This window comes from Aquila chrysaetos, chromosome Z, assembly GCF_900496995.4.
Source record: "Aquila chrysaetos chrysaetos chromosome Z, bAquChr1.4, whole genome shotgun sequence".
Classification (NCBI taxonomy): domain Eukaryota; kingdom Metazoa; phylum Chordata; class Aves; order Accipitriformes; family Accipitridae; genus Aquila; species Aquila chrysaetos.
Genome location: NC_044030.1, coordinates 28,279,908 through 28,296,765, shown reverse-complemented (window position 1 = coordinate 28,296,765; position 16,858 = coordinate 28,279,908).

The window sequence follows — 16,858 nt, the reverse complement described above, 5'->3', positions numbered from 1 at the left end:
TTGTGCTGCATTTCATCAAGGCCAAAGCAAGGGAAAATTATCAAACAACAAATAGTTATGAACCAATGCCCCATTTTTCCTCTCATTTTCCAATCTCCGAAGTTCCATTTTATTTGTGATTTTCAGGTTAGTTTGGCTAATAGTTTGATCTGGATTCTTTTTTTCCTGAGACTAATATCATGATGATCATGACAATTCTCCTTTTCAGAACATTTACATGAGGTGTTTGAATTCACCCACGTGATGAAGAGAAATTAGGTCTGTGGTTGTTTGACCCTGGCTGGATGCCAGGTGCCCACCAAAGCCACTCTATCATTCCCCCTCCTCAGCTGGACAGGGGAGAGAAAATATACAAAAAGCTCATGGGTCGAGATAAGGACAGGGAGACCACTCACTAATTACCATCATGGGCAAAACAGACTTAACTTGGGGAAAAATTAATTTAATTTATTACCAATCAGATCAGAGTAGGATAATAAGAAATAAAACCAAATCTTAAAAACACCTTCCCCCCACCCCTCCTTTCCGGGCTTAACTTCACTCTGGATTTTCTTTACCTCCTCCTTCTGAGCAGCACAGGGGAACAGGGAATGGGAGTTGTGGTCAGTTCATCACACATTGTCTCTGCCGCTCCTTCCTCCTCAGGGAGAGGACTCATCACACTCTTCCTCTGCTGCAGTGTGGGGTCCCACCCAAGGGACACAGTCCTTCATGAATTTCTCCAGCATGGGTCCTTCCCATGGGCTGCAGTTCTTCACAAACTGCTCCAGCACGGGTCCCTTCTGTGGGCTGCAGTCCTTCAGGATCAGACTGCTCCAGCATGGATCCCCCGTGGGGTCACAAGTCCTGCCAGCAAACCTGTTCCAGCATGGGCTCTTCTCTCTCCACAGGTCCACAGGTCCTGCCAGGAGCCTGCTCCAGCATGGGCTTCCCACAGGGTCACAGCCTTCTTCGGGCATGCACCTGCTCCAGCGTGGGGTCCTCCACGGGCTGCAGGGGAATCTCTGCTCCGGAGCCTGGAGCACCTCCTCCCTCTCCTTCACTGACCTTGGTGTCTGCAGAGCTGTTTCTCTCATATATTCTCACTCTTCTTTTCAGCTGCAACTGCTATCACACAGCAACTTTTCCCCCTTCTTAAATTTGTTATCCCAGAGGCGCTACCACCACCTCTGATGGGCTTGGGCTTGGCCTTGGCCAGCAGCAGGTCTGACTTGAAGGCAGCTGGCATTGCCTCTACTGGATATGAGGGAAGCTTCTGGCAGCTTCTTACAGAAGCCACTCCTGTAACCCCTCCACTACCAAAACCTTACCATGCAGACCCAATACAAGTTCTTACATCTCACAGTACACTGAAGAGTATCCCCAGAACTGGGCTACTGGCTACTCTGAAAAACATGATCTAATGTATGACACTACCATCCATACATAAAGAACTCAAGTTTAAACAGACCCAGAAAATCTGAAAGCTACTTCTCTACTAGTGAGGCACACATGAAGGAACTTGTATGCCTGAAATCTATTACCAGTTCCATTGAGTATTTAGTTATTAAAAATAGCACAGTATTAGTACGATCCATCTACTGAAATGTCCATAACTTTTAGTGGAGGAATTCTCTGCAGAAGATTCAAATTAGTCTCCTCATGGTAAATTTTTTGTATGTAAAGTGATTGTCATTATCACTGAGGTACTGGTAGCAACATGAATTTCACCCCTTATCTCCCCCCTTTCATTTCATTCAATGTGAAATAAACATTTTGGGGTTTATGATTTAATGATGAATTGAATTGAATGTTAAAGATTATGACTTCAGCTGAAAGGATTTTTGTTGAGCAATAAATCAAGTTTGAAATGAAAGCAGGAATTACTAAGGAAATAAAAACATTAAATATATTTAAGGAAAAAAAAAACCCTTCCATTGCAACTTAAAATGAGGTTAAGATCAAGTTAACTGAAAATATTTCAATTTAATTTGCTTCAGAGACCAAATTTTCTGGAAGAAATGAAAGCAATATCTCTTGTTTCATCAAAGTATTAAAATTGAGTGGCTGCCCAAGCAGCCATGATTTAAGATAGAAGCCCACACCTTGCAGAGAAATGTGTGCTTCTAAAGAATTGAAAGATTAAGAATGAATGGGAAAGGCATTCCTAGCCACTGGGAACCCCTTGTAAGCCCAGTTCCAATGACAACACTATTTCTGGAGAGCTTTTGGTAAATTCAGGAGAAAATAAAGAAAAATAAAAGGAGGCTTGAGTACCTTTTCCTTTCAGCTTATAGGGCTGTGAAAGCCAAATTGACCTCAAAACTTCCCTTCTGGTGTATCATCTGTTCTGAACTGCTCTTGTTTCATGCAGTCCAAGGCATTCCTTTGATTTTGGCAAGAATGCATCACTTGTTAGGAATGTTTTGCTTAGATTACTAGGTACAGGACTCGAGGGAAAGAGTGGTCATTGAAATGATGTGGTACTTCCTTGGCCTCTTCTTTGCTCGTTTGCTTGCTTATTCTTCTTGTCTTTGTTGGTTGCTTTGTGGCCGTGTTGCACAAGTTATAAATATACCATCAAATTAGAGGATGGCTTTTCATAATGTAATACATTCAGTCTTTTCTCTATATGTTTCTTGATGACATGAGGCAACTTATATTAAAATGTCTGACTAAAATAAAGAACCTGGGGAAACAGAAATAATGAGAGTCCTTCAGACTTCCTACACTGTATTCATTTATAAATGGAACAGTTTTAACTCCTGAATAGCAATGTGCCCCCCAAATCCTTTGTGAGCAAGGAGAAGCACCATACAATATGATAAGTAATCTTATCCTTTAATTGTTTAGATCAAGTTGCTTCATTGGTCTCTACATAGAGTTTGTGAGAATTTTCTGGGGTATTCAGGGCTTTCCAGGTAAAAACTTCTGTTGCAAACAGTAGCAACAAACCTCAATAATGTTGCAAAGTTCAAAGCAAGGAAGGGATGAAGGTTTTTATTTCAAAATAAATTTTTTTTCAACCATTCACTTGTATGCTGGCATACCCATAAATTTATAAACAGCTAAACATGTATTTCAACCCAGTCTGGACAGAATTGCCTGCAGTGAGGCAGACAACAAGAGACACAACCTTTGGTGGCCTCTTCACATCCCTTGGATTGTCCTTAGGTGGCAGACTGTCTGGCAGTTTTTCAACGTGTCATGGGAGGAACCAGGGGAGCCCAGAGGGCTGGCCAGCAATGCTGGCACATGGGGAGAGCCTGTGGAACTTTGTCCTGCAGCCTCCGAGGGAGGCACGAGATGTTATCATAAGAACTCACTTACTTACCATATGTGCCTGGAGATGTGTACCATGGCCACAGAAACCTGATGGGGCCCTGGGAAGACACAGACAAGACCTCAGTGACTGGCATGAAACACTGGTGCTGGGCACAGGACAAGAGATGGGAGATAGAGTGGGCAGTGGCGTTGTGGTAACCCCAGATGCATGTGCTGGGGCCGCAGCGCTGCTGGGGCAAGTGCCATGGGCAAGGATGGCCCATCATGACATCCCCAAGGAAAGGACTGTGACAGCCCCAAGCGATGGGTTCTGATGTCACCAAGGGATGGACTGTGACCACACGTACCTCGCTGCCTATATCTGGGCGGTGAGTATCACCCAGTGGCTCGTGCCTTCACTCCAGCTGAGCGAGTACGTGAGGTTTGGAGCGTTGAGCAAGGCTTTTGGTTCGTGCTGGTGTCGTGCCCGGAGAGTTGCTGACTGCAGCTCCTAGTGCCTGTCCCCAGAGCCATCATAGGTTTTCCCCCACCCTGCCAAGTTCAGGCAGCCAGGGCACCCAGGAGGTTTTCTCACAGCAGCAGAGGTGAGCTGTACAAGAAAACTTCACCCTGGGGAGCCTGGAGGGTTTTCTTCTTGAGGGACATGGACATTTCCTCCACCCCTGCCCAGGCCAGCCAATGACCCTGGCCTCTCTTCCTTTTCTAGTGCAACACCCGCTGCTGCAGTGCCAGTGAGAGGCAGCAGCTCGTCATCACCAGCTTCCCCCAGCCCACTGCAGCACATGGAAAGCCTGGCCATGGATCTGGACAACCGCTGTCCCATATGCCTGAACAGCTGGGAGGAGGCCAGCTATGTGATGCCATGCTGCCACCGTTTCTGTTTCACCTGCATCTGGCAGTGGGCTGACAGCAAGCCCAAGTGCCCCCTCTGCAAGAGGAGGGTGAGCTCCATCGTGCACTTGGTGAGGGTGTACGACAACTTTGAAGAGTATGTCGTCAGACCACCTACGGCATCATCAGTCGTTGTCCATCAGGCCGCCCACAGCCCTGCAGCATCCCCACCACGGGTTGCTGGACAGGTGCCCAGGGCTCCAGTGGGCAGCCTCCAGGCTGACACCTGGGCAACCCTTTTCTGGGACCACCCAGCTCTCCTTGAGCCCCTGCTGCACCAGGTGCCTGGGGCTGATGTTTGAGGATGACCATCTGCAGGCAGCGATCATGGAGGACATCATCATGTCCAGCCTGGTCCTCTGTGGACTGGACGAAGATGTCCTCATCCAGCTGCTGGGGCTCTTCCTTTGTAACCACGCGGCAACATTTGCGAACGATCTCATCGATGCTGTCGTGCAACTGTGCAGCAGGGAGGCCCACCATCTGCTCGGCCTGGAGGATGCCCATGCTGCCAGGGGCGGGGAGGGCAGCCCTGCGCCTCCCCTCAGCCCCACTGCCTCTCAAGGAGGGTCTTCCAAACCCAGCCCAGCCCCCTCCGGCAGCCCTGCCAGATACAATGTGGATGAGCTCCCCAGCACCTCCAGAGCTGCCCTTGGGGATCCTGGCAGCCCCGCCTCTGCCCCTGTTCCCATCCCAGGGGAGCAAGGAGAGCCCCAGGAGGAGCCAGAGGAGGCTGCGCTAGGTCCCTCCACTTCCACCCAGGGCAAGGAATGCTCCCCTGGGGGGCCACAGCGACCCCTGAAGAGGAAGGCTGGCAGCCCTGAGGCCTCTTCACCACCCACCAAGAGGCCAACCCACCAGCAGCACTAGAAGAACATCCCAGGAGCTGCTGAAACCAAGTCTGGGCCATCAGCTGGGGCATGCGCCAGACCCCAAGAAGATCAGAAGGCTCTCCTTGGTAGTCTAGATCTAACAATCAGACAAAGAAAATAAAGGCATGAAAGCTACAGAAAAAATCTGTGTTACTAACAAGGCAGGTAGCATTGCTATCCTCACCTGTGCTGCTTTCTCCCCCTTTTCCTGGTGCTATACCCACTGTTTCCTCTCTTTGTTCTTAGAAGAGCACCATGGGGCTTCTCCCTCTGGTCTGGCCCAACTTCTTTGCCCTGCTTTGACTGTCAAGGAGCCTGGACCTGTGCTCTGTGACTGCGTCTCTCCCCAGAGCACAGCACCATGGGTCTCAGCCCTGTGCTCTTGCAGTGGTCCTTTCTCCTGCTTCAAGCACCATGGGGGCTGGCCCTATGGACCTGAAGGGCCTCTTTGTGCTGATTTGAGTGCCACTGAGTCAGATTGTCTGGTCTTGCTGGGTTCTCTTTGCCCTCATTGGAGTGCTACGACACTTGGTCCTCTGCTCTTGCAGGACCTCTTTCCCGTGAGGGGGAAAGGCACCATGATACCTGGGCCTGTGCTCTTGCATAGTCCTTCCCCTCATTCGAGCACCACGGGCCCTGGCACTACAGGTTTGGCAGACCTCTTTTCATTGACTGGAGCACCGTGGTGCCTGGCCCTGTGCTCTTGCAGGGCTTCTGAGCCCTGATTCATGTCCCACAGGGTCTGGCCCGCTGGTCTTTGAGGGCTTCCTTCCCTTCACTGGAGTGCCATGGGGCCTGGTCCTCTGCCATTGCAGGGCCCCTTGGCCCTGATTGAAGCAGCATGTGTGGCCTTGCAGGGCCCTCGAGTACCGATTTAGGTGCCTGGGGGCCTTGGAGCACCATGGGGCCTGGCCCACTGCTCGCTCCTGCAAAGCCTCTCTGCCCTGCTTTAGGCACGATGGCCTGGCAGGGCCCCTTTCCCATGAGCAGGCTGCCATGGGGCCTGGCCCTGGGCTCCTGCAGGCCCCCTTTGCCCTGATGTGATCGCCATGGGGCCGGGCCCTCTGCTCAGACAGGGCCTCTTTGCCCTGCCCTGGCTGCCATGCGGCCTGGCTCCTGCACTGGCAATGCACTCGAAGCGGGACAAAGAGGGCCTGCACGACCCAGGCCAGGCCTCATGGTGCTCAGCTCTGGGGAAAGAGGCACCAGGAGAGCAGAGGGACAGTCCTCACAATGCTCAGCTCAGGGCAAAGAGGCCCTGCAGGAGCCAAAAAAGATGAACATGCTGCTGCCCTCAAGCACAGGCTTTCTTCCCACTCTTCCAGCTCCAGCCTTGGTGCTGGCATTTCTTTTCCCCCACTTGGAAAGCACACCTCTTCGGCAGATGGGCACCGCTAGCCCCCCAGGCACCCCTAACCACCACCACCACCCCCTCGCCATTGCATGCCCTCTGCAGGACTTCCCCCAGCACAGGTCCTCACTGCTGCCAGTGAACCCTGCAGAAATCGCAGCGCATCTTCTCCATGCTCCCCAGGGCTCCTCAGCCTCCTCACACGCCACTCCGTGACCCCTTCTGCAGCCAAGCCAGCCACGCAAGATGAGGGGAGGGACAGAAGGCAGCCACTGGCTTTGGCACCAAGAGCTGCTGCCGGGCCCCAAATCAAGACCAAAGTCCCAATGCCAGGCCCACAGGTGATCCTGCATGCCTCATGCACACAGGAGGAACGTCGGGAGAAGCGGAGCGGGGTGAGGCTCTGCGGGCAGGCAGGCAGGCAGCAGCGAGAGCAGGCCAGGCCCCACTGCTCTGGGGCTGCACAGAGGGCCAGAGGTCTGCCCTGTGAGGAGAACCCAGCTGCAAGACACGGGCTCTCTCTGGAGACCACACGATGCATGAGAGTGGCCGCCTTCAGGGGGGTCTCATGGGGAGTTACCGCGCTCCTCAGGCTCAGGAAGAATTCATATTTGCTCTCACGCAATCTGCTACAGCAGTCTGACACAAATCAATGACTTTTTTTGGAGGGGTTTTCCTCCCCTTTTATTTCACTCTGGCGAAACAGAGTTTGCCCAGTTTCCTTCTGTTTTGTGGGAAACATCAAGTTAACACCAGCCAGCTATCAAATGATGGCAGAATTCAACCTGAACGGCTTTTTGTGGCTTTTACCACTTTTCCTCTATAAGATCAATGCAGTCCCCCAAATGTGGATATTTTGGCTGTAGAAACCTCTTTTGAAAGCAAAACAGAACAAGCAAACAGTCGGCTCCCTCCTCCCCCCACCCCCATGTTAAAAGTCTCTTGAAAGGCTTTTTAAAATATCTTAATAGCAAGAGGAGGTCTAAGGAAAATATTGGACCCATACTTGATGAAGATGCTCCCCTGACAAACAGGGATGAAGAAAAAGCAGAGGCATTCAATGCTTTTTTTTCCTCAGTCTTTAACAATTCTAATAGTCCTTGGGCTGCCTGGTCCTGAGTTGGAGGACCATGACTGCGGGAACAATGACTTTCCATTTGTGGACACAGAAATTGCAAGGGATCAGTTTCGTCAGTTGAAAGTTCATAAGTCCATGGGGCCTGGTGGGATTCATCCCAGAGTACTGAAGGAGCTAGAATATGTCACAGCAGGACCCCCTCAATCATCTACTAAAGGTCTTGGGATTCTGGGGAGGTCCCTGCTGACTGGAAGATAGCCAACATCATTCCAATTTACAAGGAGGACATGAGGGAAAACCCAGGAAGCTACAGACCTGTTAGTCTAACCTCAGTACCTGGAAAAATTATGGGGAACATCATACTGGGTGCTGCTGAAAGGCATTTAAAGGCCAATGCAATCATCAGGCACAGTCAATATGGGTTCACAAAGGGAAAGTCCTGTTTAGCCAATCTAGTATTCTTCCAGGGTAAGGTCACCCACCTAGTGGATGAAGGGAAGGTGGTGAATGTAGGTTTTCATGGATATTCCTTTCGTAAGGCTTTTGATACTGTCCCTCACAGCATCCTTCTGAATGAGTTGTCCAACTGTAAGAAGAGCAGGTACATGGTGTGCTGGGCGATGAACTGGCTGAAGGGCAGAATTCGAAGGGTTGTAGTGAATGGGGCTACATCTGGAAGGCAGCCAGCCACCAGCAGTGTTCCTCAGCGCTCAGTTCTAGGGCCAGTTCTGTTCAATATTTTTATCACTGATGTAGAGGCAGGAGTTGAATGCACCATTAGTAAGTTTGCTGATGATACTAAACTAGGAGGTACAGGTGGCTCTCTCGAGGGTCAGGAGGCCTTGCAGAGGGATCTAGATGGATTGGAGCATTGGGCAATCATCAGTGGCACAAAATTTCACAAGAACAAATGCTAGATTTTGCACCTGGGACAGAGGAATGTTGGATGCAAGTATAAGTTGCGAGAGGAGTGGCTGGAAAGCAACCCTGCAGAAAGGGATCTGGGGGTGCTGGTTGATGGTAAGCTCAATATGAGTCAGCAGTGTGCCCTGGCAGCCCAGAGGGGCAAACCTCTGTATCCTGGGGTGCATCAAACACAGTATAACCAGCCAGTCAAAAGAGGCGATTATCCTGCTGTATTTAGTGATAGTGTGGCCTCACCTTGAGTGTTGTGTGCAGTTCTGGACCCCACGATTTAAAAAAAATGTTATGGCACTTGAATGCACCCAGAGGAGGGCAACGAAGCTGGTGGAAGGGCTGGAAGGCATTTCCTGTGAGGAAGCGGCTGAGGATTTCAGGTTTGTCTAGTTTGGAGAAAAGGAGGCTGAGGGGTAAGCCCATTGCTGTCTACAGCTTCCTGAGGAGGGGAAATGGAGAGGGGGGTGCTGATCTCTTCTCCTGGGATCCAGTGACAGGATACCTGGGAATGGCTCAAAGCCAGTCTGGATAGAATTACCTGTGGTGAGGCAGAGGACAAGAGACACAACCTTTGGCGGCCTCTTCACATCCCTTGGATTGTCCTTAGGTGGAAGACTGTCCAATAACAGCAACACTATCAGTTAATTCACTTTCAATGTGAAAATTGCATAAAATTTTCAAGATAAATGGGAGAAAAGGGCAGCCAAGTAAAGCAGGTCTAAAGGCACTCATCTTTTTTTTTATATTATGAAATAAACCTTATGTAATTACAAACCAGTTTGTACTACTTTCCATCAATGGTAAACATTCAAAACCCAATCACAGGTTATTATTATATCTCAGAATTCAGAATCACAGGGAGACTGAGGTTGGCAGAGACCTCTGGACACTGTGTACTCCAACCTCCTTCTCAATCATGGTCACCTACAGCACATTGCCCATGACTTTGTCCAGTCACACTTTGAATATCTCTGCAAACGGACATTGAACAACCTCTCTGGGCAACCTGTTGTAGTGTTTGACCACCCTCTGAAAAAAAAAAACCCACCAAAACACAACAAACCCACAAACAAAGTTTTCTTATGTTTAAATGGAGTTTTCATGTTTAAATGGGATAGCCTCTATTTCACTGTCTCCTTTACCTCCTATTAGGTATTTGTACATATTAAGAAGTTGCCCCCTGAGCCTTCTCTTCTCCAGGCTGAACAGTCCTTGCTCTCATCCTCTCCCCATATAACAGATGCTTCATAGACCTTTGGTCATCTTCATGGTCCTTTTCTGGACTTGTTCCAGCATGTCTGTCCGTCTTATACATTGCAGCCCAGACCTGGATGCAGCACCCATATGTATGTCACCAGGGCTGAGTAGAGAGGAAAGAATCACCTCCCTTGAGCTGCTTTGCAACACCCTTCAAAATGCATAGAATCATAGAATATCACAAGTTGGAAGAGACCCATAAGGATCATTGAGTGCAACTCCCTACTCCTTGCAGGACTACCTAAAATTAAACCATATGACTAAGAGCATGAACCAGATGCTCCTTAAACTCTGACAGACTTGGTGCCATGACTGCTTCCCTGGGGAGCCTGTTCCAGTGACCCACCACCCTCCCAGTGAAGGAATGTTTCCTAATATCCAACTTGAACTTCTCCTGTTGCAGCTTCATACCATTTCCACATGTCCTATCACTGGTCACCAGAGAGAGATCAGCACCTCCTCCTCTGCTACCCCCTTGAGGAAGCTGTAGACTGCAATGAGGTCAACCCTCAGCCTTCTCTTCTCCAAGCTGAACAAACCAGGTGACCTCAGCCACTCCTCCTAAGTCTTGCCCTTGAGACCTTTCACCACCTTGGTCACCCTCCTCTGGACACACTTTAATAGTTTAATGTCCTTCTTATATCAAGGTGCCCAAAACTGCACACAGTACTTGAGCTGGGGTCACACCAGTGCAGTGTAGAGTGGGACAATCACCTCCCTTGACCAGATAGCTATGCTGTGCTTGGTGCACCCAGGACACAGTTGGCCCTTTTGGCTCCCAGGGCACACCGTTTACTCATATTCAACTTGCTAGCAACCCAAACCCCCAGATCTCTTTCCACAGGGCTGCTCTCCAGCCTCTCATCCCCCAGTTTGTATGTATAACCAGGATTAGCCTATCCCAGGTGCAGAATCTGTTTCTCCTGTTAAAGTAGGCTGTAACGCAGCCCAGAATGTCTTCAGCCTTCTTTACTGCAAGGACTCATTGGAGTAAAGGAACTGCTGGTTCCTGTTGATCTTCTACACCAGGAACTCTAGGGCCTTTTTTGCAAAGCTGCACAGCCAGCTGGCTCCCAGAATATACTGGGGCCTGCTGTTGTTCCTCTCCAGGTGCAAAACTTGGCATTTCACTTTATTGAACTTTATGATGTTCGTCTTTGCCTGTTTCTCCAGCTTGTTCAGGTCCAGCACAACCATGTAGTGTATCAGCCACCGCCCCCCAGCTTTTTATCACCTGCAGACTTGCTGACAGCACACTCTGTCCCCTTATCCAGGTCATAGAGGAGATATTGAAAAGTATGGGCCCCAATCTCAATTGCTGGGGTATACCACTAGTGACTGGCCTCCAGGTGAACTTTGTGCCGCTGATCACAGTCCTTTGGGCATGGCATTTCAGATACTTTTGGATCCACTTTACTGTCCATTTATATAGTCCATACAACATCAGTTTCTCTGTAAGGATGTTATGGGAGACAGTGTCAAAGGCCTTGATATAATCAAGGCAAAAAACATCCACTGTTCTCCCCTCATTCGACAGAGCCAGTCATCTTATCACAGAAGACTAATCAGATTGGTCAAGCATGATTTCCCATTCATAAATCCATACTGACTTCTCCCAGTCATTTTGTCCTCATTCTGCTTGGAAATGGTTTCCAGGAGGATTTGCTCCATCATCTTCTCAGGGATCAAGGGAAGGCTTCCTGTCCTGTAGCTTCCTCAGTCCTTCTTCTTGCATTTCTTAAAAACACAAGCAATATTTGTTTTCTTCCAGTCCTCAGGAACCTTCCACAACTGCCATGACCTTTCAAAGAAAATTGAGAGTGGCCTTACTCACAATGACATCAGTCACTTCCTCAACACTCATGGGTGCATCCCATGAGGTCCCATGGCTTTGTATGCATCCAATTAGTTTCAATGAAAACACAGAGGAGAAAAATCACCTTGTTTTAAATCCATTCTTGGATCCACCTGCACATAATTCTTTTGCCTCTTCTTCAAATAAATGGGCTGGGCCCAGATTTAAAAAAGACAACAAAATATTTCTAAATTTAAAATTAAGTTGAGATTTATACCTAAATTCCTGTGTTTGTATATAGAATACACACCTTCTTTAATGTTTTAGACATTGCTTCATGTACCAAATGAATTTTCTTAGAGTTTACAAGTGCTTCAGATAATTGGTGTACAGTTAATAAATATTTTTAAAACGGCCTGCTAAAGATTTTTGAAAAAAGCTTTATAATGCTCTCAAAACCAAATTGTTGTTTCTAGGTGTTTGTAGTTTTCATATAATTCAATCTCAAAAAAAATAGGACTGTCAAAAAAAAAAAAAATAAAAAAAGAATTTTGAGGAAAATACAGAGGAAAAATCCTCTTTCCAAGTGTGTCATCTCAAATAGTTTGCCATGGGGCACTTGTTGGAACAAAGAGGCAAAAAAAACTATTTAAAATTTTCGTCATACAGAAACAAAAACGAGAAAGGTGTTTCATACAAAAGTGGTGACAGGAAAGGAAATTTTTCCTTGCAGCTAATTTAAATGGCTTAAAAGAAAGAATAGAGGAAGAGATGATACACCGTGACTTCTTTGTAAATTAGCTGATCTTCTCTCACAAACAGACACCAAAAACCTCTGGAAGGAAGATATGAGAACTCCTGTCTATGACACAGTAGAGCAGTAATCCAGATTTATATCCAAAATCCATAAAGGAACTGTTGCTACAGCTTTCATCACCACTGTCTCTGTGCTAATTCTGGGAAAGTCAGAGTACCTTGGAGTCTGTATCATTCTAGTCCACATATCTGACAGGAGACCGTTTGTGTACTGTCCTGGAAATTAGTTATACTGCTACTCAGCATCAGGTATCTCTTGCTATAGGACTTAGAAAAGCAGTATGAAAAAAAAAAGCAAGAATGAACAGATTTACTTTAATCTAGATTACAAAATCTTTTTCCAGGTGTACCGCTTAAATTGATTTTTGAAGGAGTTAACTGAGTAAGGGTGTGATGTTCAGAGCGAGGTAACAGAAAAAAATTTCTGGGGAGAAAAGAAGATAAGGACTGAAACTACAGCAGAATTGGATGAGACAAAGAAGCAAACTATGGTGTGGAAAGTGAAACTGATTACCCATACATATAAGGAAAATCATGATAAAAATAGCTTACAATGGTTCTCTACAACACAGTGTCTCGAACAATTCCCACACAATATGTGGACTGAAAACAAGGGAAGTTGTAACTATGTCCTACGCATAATAAACTTTTGCTGATTACTCTGGGAAAGAATCAGATTCTGGAGATATTCAGATCTCTCCCTTCAACTTCAGCCTCTCAGGAGAGGAAGGCAAAAATGCTGAGGGAGTCAAGAGTGCTCAGCTGGTTCCTCTGAATATAGTGGGGACAAAAGGAGCTGGAAAACAATGACTGTAGTTTCACCTTGGACTTACTGTGTTGGGGAAAATAGTGAATGGGAAATACTCCATTTGTTAAATTCCTAACCTTATAGGCACTTGAATATAGCTTTTCTTTCTGATAGGCAAGTCACAGCACTTCAAATGTAGCCTTAACCTTGTTCCTTTCCAAAAAGATGGTTCCTCTAAAGACCTGCCTAATAGCATACTTCAAACACATATAAAGACTGCATTTGAACATAAATTGAGTATCTTTGACCTTCACAGCCTCATTAAATAGTTAGTTACATTAAGTTAGTAGCCAAACACTTTTAAGTGTGGATGTGGAAACAGCTTGCAAGCTGACATCCTAGCTTTGAAGTCAAGAAAGAATCTGTCATCAAGATCTAGAAGTATGACAAGAGATTCCTCTCTTTTCCTTCTATTCCCTTTCCCCCAGGGTTTGCGTAGAGGTGTGTGTGTATACATCTGTGGATATTTCAAGAACATTCAAACAACACAGTTATATAGCCACCTATTTTTGCAAGTGTAAAATGATGCCCTTTTTCTGAATATCATTCTTCCTGCTTTTTTCCACCTTAGCACAAGTGGACTGAAGGTCATAGTTTAACCCAGCATCTCAAGTGTCCCTTGCAGATAAAATTCCAGTAATTATTAGTGAGACAAAAACATGCCTTTAAAACTCATTATTTTATGTCTCATCTAAACTTGAAGAAAATTCTTGTTGCTGTAAAACTTCATCATTCTTTTAAGAATTAGTTTTATTCAAAGAACACAGTTTGACAAGCAGCATAATTGCATCTGTTTCTCAGCACTTCGAATGTTACTTTTTGGAAAAAAATGAGCAAATTTCTTATAATATCCAGACAGGTCTAGCTCATCCTCACAGTCTAGTCCTTAGTTTTGCCACCAGTTACTTTGTTTAAAAGCACTGTAGTAATTTCAGCAACTGATGAAGTGAGTCTTTAACAGCTGATTATGAGAAAAATGAATAAGAAATGTAATGAACCTTTATAACCACGGAAGCTGAAATGTAAAAGATGCAATTCAGCATCTTATGTAAAAGGATAAAAACATGCCTCAAATTAAAAGTAACTTTCTAGAATCCAGAGATCAAGAGAATTTTAAGAAACAGTGCTTATTAATTTTCTTCAGAGGGCTACAGGGTGATGAACTGCCTTTAAACAATAGAAGCATGGCATAAGTAGTAGTTTACATGGCTTTTAAATGGCTACATAAAAACAGGACAAAACAACTTATAAAAATTTTGCAACATGAGTAGATATTTCTGATTAAGGGAAAAGAAAGTGTGATTTTATAGAACCGTTTCATACTGATAGTATAATTATTGTGCTTGAATAATCTTTCCTCCAATGCCACAGTGGGTTTAATCTGTTAATGGAGTAGGCTGAGAAGTTGTGAAATTCATATCAAGGCTGCAATGAAATCCAATACTTCATTGTTCCTTTGCCCCAGAGTATATCACTAAAAAATGCCATCTCTGTTGGAATAGTGTATATATACACCTATTCATTAGAGGGAGAATCTGCCTGAAAGAGAACTACAGGCAATATTGGAAATGACAAATTTAACTAATAATGAAAAATGTAGATTTTTAGACTGCCTTGAAATGATAAAGCCAGCTTTAAAACCTGATCTAAACTGTATGAGTGAAGTTTAGAGTTAATTGGTATCTGTTTCCTACTGAAATGTTTCAGAAGTGTCACTGCCCAGAAAGATGATGAAAACTATCATCTCTCACTGAAGCCTTGAGGAAAGATATGGAGATTCAGTCCTTAAAGGTCTACTACGACTTTATCCTTTTAATACTATTTTTATTTACAGGTGAATATTTGCTGGTACTCTTTTTAGCAAAGATAACTATATATAAAGTCAGTATTTTCATAAATACTGACAAAGAAGTTTTATCCCTTCAGTTCATTTATTAGCACTGTACCAGCTACTAGGAAGACAATTAACTCTGTCCCAGCTGAAACCAGGACAACAGTATTCACCAATAACTGAGATTGAGTTACAAGACTCAGAAATGTACCTAAGTAAATGTCACTAAAATCAAGTATACTTGATATAAAATCACTTCCACTATCAGTTTCATCTGAGGCTGTCTTAGGTTGACCCAGACTGTGGAAATATCACTTTCATTTCCTGAACAAGATCTTAATAAATATTCTTGCTGTCATAAAGTGGGACATCAGTAGTATGACACTACCCAGAATGCTTACATGTCTTTTAGTGTGGCTTTCATTGACAAAGAAGGCAGTAGATAGGTCAAGAAGCTAGATTTTCTTTCCATGCTCTGCATCTGACTCAGCATGCTCAAGCTCTAAATCAACCTATAATGAAGAGTTTACAAAAACTAGAAAGTAACATGTCAAGTCCTGTGTGCTCAGTGCAGTACAAACAGGTGGAGAGTAGGAGAGGGATGGGGCAAAACTGGTTTTATTTCTAATAATGGAAGGTAGATCTTAAATGAAATCATAGACACAATTTAATGAAAAATTCTTTCACATTTAATTTCTGAGAAAAGAATGGGAGAAACATTTAACCTGAGATGTACCTTGAAATAGTTTCTTGGTTCTTCTCTGTTACTAACTAATGGCTCAAAATACAATCAGCAGCTGATAAGAAACTGGCTGCATTTTTTCAGTAATACTTTTTGTTATCCTGAAAAGCAGAGCTAGTTACTGAAAACAGAATCACGCATCCCTGTACTCTTTTGCAAGGTACTACTTTGTAAAGGCCATATTTAGTTTCTGTCTTGCCACACCTCATTTAATCCAGCAAATATGGGCAGAGAAACATGTCATGCAGTTGAAAACTTAATTTCTGAAAAATCTCAGCTGGTGCCTTCATATAATGAAATCAAGTTCTGACAGGAAATAGGGCTCAGTTTTACATGGAGACTTGCTCATTTCTCACTTCTGCACTGGAATATTGAAATGAGAATTACTATTATACCTTGTCTGCATGCATGCAAGCACTACTTTCTTAAATGTGAATAATATGAAGTACCACTGATGTCAGCACTCCCTAAACTGTGCAATAAGTCAAAATTGTGAAAACTTTCCTATTCATGAATCCCCCGGTTCTGCAGTTCAATCTAAATAATGACTGCTTTTGGCTTCTCACTGGAAATAGGTCACTAAACAAAGAAACCTTTTTAATATAGATTCTCTACAAGTGTGATTATTTTAGGAATGTAAGGTCTTCAGTTACAAGCTTCTTTGGACAGGTGGTGTTTTTCCAACATCCAGACCAAGATCAAAGCCTTGTGGAGCTACCAAAATATAGCTATTAATAACAATAATAAGAATTATAATATGACAGATAACTGCAACATTCACTATATATGATAAGGAAGGGAAGAGTCAGTGCAGAAGGAAATATGTCAAACTAAATTGACTTTCTGTACAAATACAAAAGATGAGAAGGATCTGGAAATTCTCGATAAATGCTGAATTATCACACAGAGTAATTAACAATAGAAACACTAGACTGCATAGAGGTATTAGAATAATTTCATCCAATTTATATTTAATACCACATAAGGGATTAGAATAATGTATGCCATTCTGGTCACCTTATTAGAGAGGAACACACAGTTCAATGTAACAAAAATGACAGCAATATAAAACTATTCAAAGTATTTGCATAAGACTTTCCAGATTTTGAAAAAGAAAAGGAGACATTTTCAACCAGTTGACGAACATTTTTGAGTGAACAGAAAGGGCAGGTGGTATACAGGTGTTTTTAAAAGGAAAAATATGACTTCACTGGGCAGGAAAGTAAACAATGGGC